The sequence below is a fragment of the Branchiostoma floridae genome, chromosome 3 (genome assembly GCF_000003815.2).
Source record: "Branchiostoma floridae strain S238N-H82 chromosome 3, Bfl_VNyyK, whole genome shotgun sequence".
In the NCBI taxonomy this organism is placed as follows: domain Eukaryota; kingdom Metazoa; phylum Chordata; class Leptocardii; order Amphioxiformes; family Branchiostomatidae; genus Branchiostoma; species Branchiostoma floridae.
The window spans coordinates 33,675,734-33,683,102 of record NC_049981.1 but is presented as its reverse complement, the minus strand read 5'-3'; the positions used below and the strand labels follow the sequence as shown (position 1 = coordinate 33,683,102).

Below are 7,369 nucleotides of genomic sequence, written 5' to 3'. Positions count from 1 at the left end.
GTTAGACATGTGTCCCTGACTTACATAATGCATACCAATCGCTGATGCATTTTAATGTAAAACTATGCCCATTCTACTTCTGTCGGAGTACATAGCAGTATTTTCCAATAAGACACGAATATTTTGAAATGTGATATCAAACACCTTTGATTGGTTGTACTTTACAGGGAAAATGTCGTGTCTTCAAATATACAACTATGCGCTGAGCAAGCAAGAGATCTGGGACGCTCAAAACGCATGTAACGGTAAGGCACTGATGTAAGGTGGTTGATTTGGCTGGCATTAGTAAATGCAAACTTGGTGTGTTGGTAGTGTGTGATGAAAGCTGGAAATGATTAAATTTTGGGCCCCCAAGCGGCTTCCCTTGGTACTGCAGCGCAACTTCCGGGTTTGCTATCTCGTGTTCTGAACAAGCTATGGTCACGATTTTGGGTGTTAGATAGCTCTTGAGCTCAGAATAAGTGACATAAGTTTGGGCCCCCTAGCGTCTAGTTTTGGGATAGCAGGTGCATTTTTGTCAAAAACTTCTGAAGACGATAACTCAAGAAGGGAACAACGGATTTTCATTATTTTTTGTATGTAGATACCTTAGACAATGTTGTACAAAATGACATACTAATTATGCAAAATAGAAGTACATTTGCGCAATTAATGAGAATATTCTATCATAGCAGTTTTTTCTATATATCTTTTGTCCTGGACGTGATATGGTCTTGACATTTCGCTGCTAGATAGCTTGCAGTGTCATGACAAACTGGGGCAGGTTTCAGTCCCCTAACATTTCATTTCGGCACTGCAGGGGCGTTTTTGTTAAGACATTCCAAAGAGGATAACTGCAGAAAGGATTGACGAATTGGCATCATTTTAGGCATGCAGGTAGCTTGGGTAGTAGCTTGGGCAAAGATGTTTAAAATGATATGCATGTTATGCAAATGGAGACTCAATTTGCATAATTAATGAGGAAATTGTATAATTCCATTGTTTTCAATAACTGGACTTCAATAAATGTAACACGTTAATTATGATAGGTGGAATATAAGCAGATACCAAATATGGTAATGAACTCATTTGCATAAATTATGTAAAGATCGCAAAACCGCTTTATGATTAATGATGGGGAATTTTGTTATTTTGACATGTGTACGTTAGTCAATGGTGAACAACACCATGCATAAATTATGTTAATGTGTTAGTCAATTGCATGAAATTTACAAAAGCTCTAAATATTTCATGGAGGTATGAGGTCGCCGAACTCTAGTTAAAACTACCTCATGTAAAATACATCAGGTCCAGACAGGTATGGAAACTGATTACATTTTGGAATATTGGCAAAACTGACTTTAGTCTAAATAATGATAAATTCATTGCAGATTGTTGCCAGCTGCAACATAGTACTGTGTACATACACAACACAGGGTGAATACAATGAAAAGAATAAATCCCCCAAAGCTATAGAAAACATTAATGTTCACCGTTCCATGCATTCTTCAGTAATGAGCTCCTCTACAGACCTGGAGTTCGTTAACGCAACCGAAACAACGTCCATGCTGAGGTTCACCTGGGTGCCTCCTGATGCCGTCGTGACCGGATACCGCGTCATGTACGGACAGGAGGAGGCGACAGAACAGCTCAGCCCCTCTCCGGGTCCAGCAGACAGATCTGCACTGATTGAGGGACTTCAGGCAGGCACCATGTACAAGGTGGAGGTCATCACCATCGGGGTTCGCAGAGAAAGTCTGCCTCTGGTTGGAGAAAATGCGACTGGTGGGTCCGTGAAACAAGCTTTGTTTGTAATGTTCTTGATTCGGATATTCATGAGCAGTGATAACCTCATACGATTCTTCTGCAATATCATTTATCTAATTCTAATTCACTGTTTTCGGAGTCTGAGTTTTCCACTGATACAAAACCTTTAGACTCAGACTGTTTGGGAAACCGGGTGGGCCCTTTGTTTTGTCGGCTTCATATATAATAAATAATCAGATACTGTTTACAGTAGTAGTAGTAGTGGTAGTAGTAGTAGTAGTAAAAAAACTAGTAGTAGTAGTAGTAGTAGTAGTAGTGGTAGTAGTAGTAGCAGTGTCTACCCATCCTTAGATATTCTTGGAGATCACTACCTGACATTACCCGAAAGCATGGGAGCCAGTGGAGAGAGGCAGTGTGCTCAGCGGCAAAGCGCCCCCCCCCCCTCCCTCCACGACGACAACCAGTCAGGGACCGGTAAGTCTTTACTACGTCACATTTCCAAAGCAGGGCCCGGCCGGGATGTTTTAAGAAACGAAAAATTAAAATGTATACCTAGAAATATACCCAAGCATGCATGAATCTTATTTTGACATTTTGTGTAAAACTATTTTGATGTTTTTAATGTCAATCTTTTCATTCCCGAAAGCTGCCCGGCCGGGCCCCGCTTTGGAAATGTGACCTAAGCCTAAGCGATATGGGAGCCAGCAGCAAGACGTTCAGAAATGTACTGTAGCCTTTGTAGAAGTAACATTTGTTGTAGGCGCAGACCCTGCCTGAATTTTGCCTCTGTTCCCTCCGCAGAGCCGGACGAATGTGCGACAGTGAACGGGCGGTGCGACCAGCTCTGCTCCAACATCCCTGGGGGGTACAGATGCGGCTGCCGCCAGGGTTTCGTACTGATGACAGACGCACACGGGTGTGGAGGTAAACAGTGCTGTTACATGATTGTAGTAGTTGTCGACTTGAAGATTACTTTCATTGATCAAACTACAATCTTCGGTAGCCTAGGTTCTCTTGATGCCGGCCCAAAATGATGCCGGCCGTTAGCTAGGAGAAGTTAAATGTACCTGCAACATTATTTAAAACTGAAACTCTAGTAAGGAAACATTGTCCTCTGCGTTGATCTCATGTTCTTTGTGTTGAAGTGTGCGGCCGATGCCAGGGCGGAGACGTGAACTGTGACCCGATGTCAGGTGTCTGCTCGGCTGGGTGTCAGGACGGGTGGAAAAGTCAGCTTTGCGATAAAGGTATCTTTGTTATTCTCTATCTTCCACAAATCATGTATTCGGCATGCCTAAACTCTGTTTTAGTTTGAAAAATGAAGATGCAAATATGCATGTAGGTCTTTCTTTTCAAAGCAGCCGTTTGCAACCCTAATCTGTATTGGTTATGGAGTTAGGCAGCAGGGAGAACCCAATCTGTATTGGTTATGGAGTTAGGCAGTAGGGAGAACCCTAATCTGTATTGGTTATGGAGTTAGGCAGTAGGGAGAACCCTAATCTGTATTGGTTATGGAGTTAGGCAACAGGAAGAACCCTAATCTGTATTGGTTATGGAGTTAGGCAACAGGGAGAACCCTAATCTGTATTGGTTATGGAGTTAGGCAACAGGAAGAACCCTAATCTGTATTGGTTATGGAGTTAGGCAAAAGGGAGAACCCTAATCTGTATTGGTTATGGAGTTAGGCAAAAGGGAGAACCCTAATCTGTATTGGTTATGGAGTTAGGCAAAAGGGAGAACCCTAATCTGTATTGGTTATGGAGTTAGGCAAAAGGGAGAACCCTAATCTGTATTGGTTATGGAGTTAGGCAAAAGGGAGAACCCTAATCTGTATTGGTTATGGAGTTAGGCAAAAGGGAGAACCCTAATCTGTATTGGTTATGGAGTTAGGCAGGTGTTAGTTTAGGTTTTAATCACACGTGGGCGGCCTTGATTGAAACCATCATACTAAAAATCTTGATCTGGAGTATCTTAAAAGCGAACATTTTTAACGCCCTTCTTATGTGTTTTGATCTTTCTTTGCAGCTGTGGATCCGCCCATGAACCTGGACGTGACTGACGTCACGGATGAAGGCTTCAAGGTCACGTGGTCTCCATCCGTTGACCCTGACCTTCAGGGGTACCGTGTGGTGGTGTCAGGGCTGGACATGATGACAGCTGTCAATCAGAGCACAGCCGAGTCAGCGTTTCCGGTGGTTGGCCTGTCACCGGAGACTGGTTACGTCATCAGGGTGACAGCCCTGTTCTCGTCAGACGGTTGGATGTCTCAGAGTGAGGCGGCAATGATGGTGACCGTCACAGGTAGGGATTGGTGATTGGTGATGAAACCAACGATATGATTTGGTATCGCTGCTTTCTGCGATTGTTCTCAGGCATCATTAGTATATAGCTAATTTAATGTATAATTCCATTGCTTTCCCTGGGCTAGGAATATTGCATAGAGTCTTAATCTTATTGAGGTCACCTGAGTTAGAGCCGACTGGCAGCTGCTGCAGACCCTTTAGCCCCGCCTATTGTAAGCTACTCATAATTCAGCCCCTGGCTACAAAGAGAGAGTAGGCGGCCCACCCAATAACTTACTCGTATTTTGTCCAGATATATGCCGAAACTTTATCAGTACAGATCTCTTAATAGATGTGCTTTTTTTTAAATGTGGAAAAGTACTGGTAATTTGTTAAGCTGATCAGTCTTTCCTCTACTAGCCGCTACACCAACCACTACACCTGCATCTTCTGTTACAACGACTACATCTGCGTCCTCTGCTACAACCCAGAGGACACATCGGACCACCGCCCTCCTTTCCACCCAACCAGCGACTTCAACCGAGAGGGAAGCTGTGAGGGAGGGCAAATCGTCCGACGGTAGGTCCTCTTGATTGAAATGGACATTTCTTATACACAACGCCATTAGAGTCCTCTTTGTGTAATGGGCATTTCCTACAAGACTTGCCATTGGAGTCCTCTTGTTTGTAATGGACATTTCTAACAAGACTTGCCATCAAAGTCCTCATGATTGTTATGGACATTTCTAACAAGACTTGTCATCAAAGTCCTCTTCTTTGTAATTGATATTTCTTAAAAACAGTGCCATTAGAGTCCTCTTGATTGTTATGGACATTTCTTATAAACATTGACATTAGAGTCCTCTTTGTGTAATGGACAATTCCAACAAGACTTGCCATTGGAGTCCTCTTGTTTGTAATGGACATTTCTAACAAGACTTGTCATCAAAGTCCTCTTCTTTGTAATTGATATTTCTTAAAAACAGTGCCATTAGAGTCCTCTTGATTGTTATGGACATTTCTTATAAACAGTGCCATTAGAGTCCTCTTTGTGTAATGGACAATTCCAACAAGACTTGACATTGGAGTCCATGGAATGTTTTGTCTTATAATCTATTACCAGAGGAAACATGTTTCGATGAGACCTGATTTTCTTGGGATGTCAACTGTAGTGTTTGTATCGTGATTTGTCATCAAAATATTTGTCACCAATCAATCATATAGATATCGGTATTTCATTGTTTGATTTTTCTCTCCAGCCTCCACAACAACAACAAGAGGAACAGGAACATTCCTGTCCACCAGGCCATCAACTCTCGGTGAACTTGGATTTGGAGGGGAGGGCGAGACCACAACGCAGCAACCTGGGTTCCATTCACAAGGTCATACAATGTTAAACAGTTTCAAATTATTTGCATAATTATTCGATTTTTCATGTTGCCAAGGCAACCGGTTACTGACAGGCATTACTAAATTTGGTTTTGGTCATGTATTTTCCAGGTTTTCTTGCTACATTACACATATGGTCATACTTTGATGATCGCCGCAAACATAAGGGAATCATTAGTGATTGCAACATGGTTCTGTTTATGTCATGCAGGAACAATGGAGACCAGCAGCGGGCCGCCGGTGCGCACCACGGCAGCGTCGGCAGACCAGGTATGCTGTTCTATTGTTGGGGGGAACTAAAGGGCGTGGTCACATAGGTCGTGCGATCGTCGTACGATCGCTAACTTCGGGCAATTTGTACACATATGTACGTCTCCTGCAAAGTTAAACTGTCTTGGTACACAAAATGCTAGCGCTGTTTTGTATCATGTCGTTGGTTGGTTCTGTCACGGCCGGCATGGAAATCCTATGGCGTCAAAATCGTACGACGATCGTACGACCTATGTGCCCGCGCACTAAATGCCTAAAAGTTCACATGTCACTGGATGGTCACCATTGAGAACCTGTGTGGCCTATTACTTTTCTTGAAACTCAAGCTAATGATCCAAAGTTGAAAGGCAAGGAAAGTCTTTGTCCGGGAAATTCGTAATGTAGTACAAATGAAAGTTCTGGTTGCTAAATAGCCGCCGCCTTACTGGATGCGTCACTGAGAAGTAAAAAGTGTTGTCCTGTAGCCGTTTGGAGGCCGTATGGGCACTAGCGTATAGTACATGGGTCTAGGGTATGTTACATGGGTCTAGGGCATGGTACATGGGTCTAGGGCATGGTACATGGGTCTAGGGCATGGTACATGGGTCTAGGGTATGGTACATGGGTCTAGGGTATGGTACATGGGTCTAGGGCATGGTACATGGGTCTAGGGTATGGTACATGGGTCTAGGGTATGGTACATGGGTCTATGGCATGGTACATGGGTCTAGGGTATGGTACATGGGTCTAGGGTATGGTGCATGGGTCTAGGGTATGGTGCATGGGTCTAGGGTATGGTACATGGGTCTATGGTATGGTACATGGGTCTAGGGTATGGTACATGGGTCTAGGGCATGGTACATGGGTCTAGGGTATGGTGCATGGGTCTAGGGTATGGTACATGGGTCTAGGGCATGGTACATGGGTCTAGGGTATGGTACATGGGTCTAGGGTATGGTACATGGGTCTAGGGTATGGTACATGGGTCTAGGGTATGGTGCATGGGTCTAGGGCATGGTACATGGGTCTAGGGTATGGTACATGGGTCTAGGGTATGGTGCATGGGTCTAGGGTATGGTACATGGGTCTAGGGTATGGTACATGGGTCTATGGTATGGTACATGGGTCTAGGGTATGGTACATGGGTCTAGGGTATGGTACATGGGTCTAGGGTATGGTGCATGGGTCTAGGGTATGGTACATGGGTCTAGGGTATAGTACATGGGTCTAGGGTATGGTACATGGGTCTAGGGTATGGTACATGGGTCTAGGGTATGGTACATGGGTCTAGGGTATGGTACATGGGTCTAGGGTATGGTACATGGGTCTAGGGTATGGTACATGGGTACAGGGTATGGTACATGGGTCTAGGGTATGGTGCATGGGTGATTGTCTTGAACACCAAATGTTAAATATCTTAAATGTTATACAATTCAGATATTTAGGTGTTGAAAACAATCTTGAGAAGGCCTCTATAACAACGTTTTTTGAGGTGGCGGTTTGATGACACCTGGTGGAATTATGAGAATGTATGTTACATTAACCTGAGCAAATCTTCAGCTGCAAACTCTACTCTTTAATCATAGCTATGACGTCTGTAAATACACAGTACAATCTCTTTGAATTTGTCATATTTTGGGTGTGGGTGAAAGATTGTAGTGTGATGAGGAAGAATTGGACTTGCCTGACTTGTACGTACTCACA

The 7,369-nt window shown here is 43.7% G+C and overlaps 1 protein-coding gene across 1 annotated transcript in view; it reads left to right on the top strand.

Moving 5' to 3' along the window:
• The window catches only part of LOC118411889 (sushi, nidogen and EGF-like domain-containing protein 1), a 42,952-nt gene that overhangs the window by 26,832 nt on the left and 8,751 nt on the right, over positions 1–7,369 (top strand). The window lies entirely within an intron of this gene.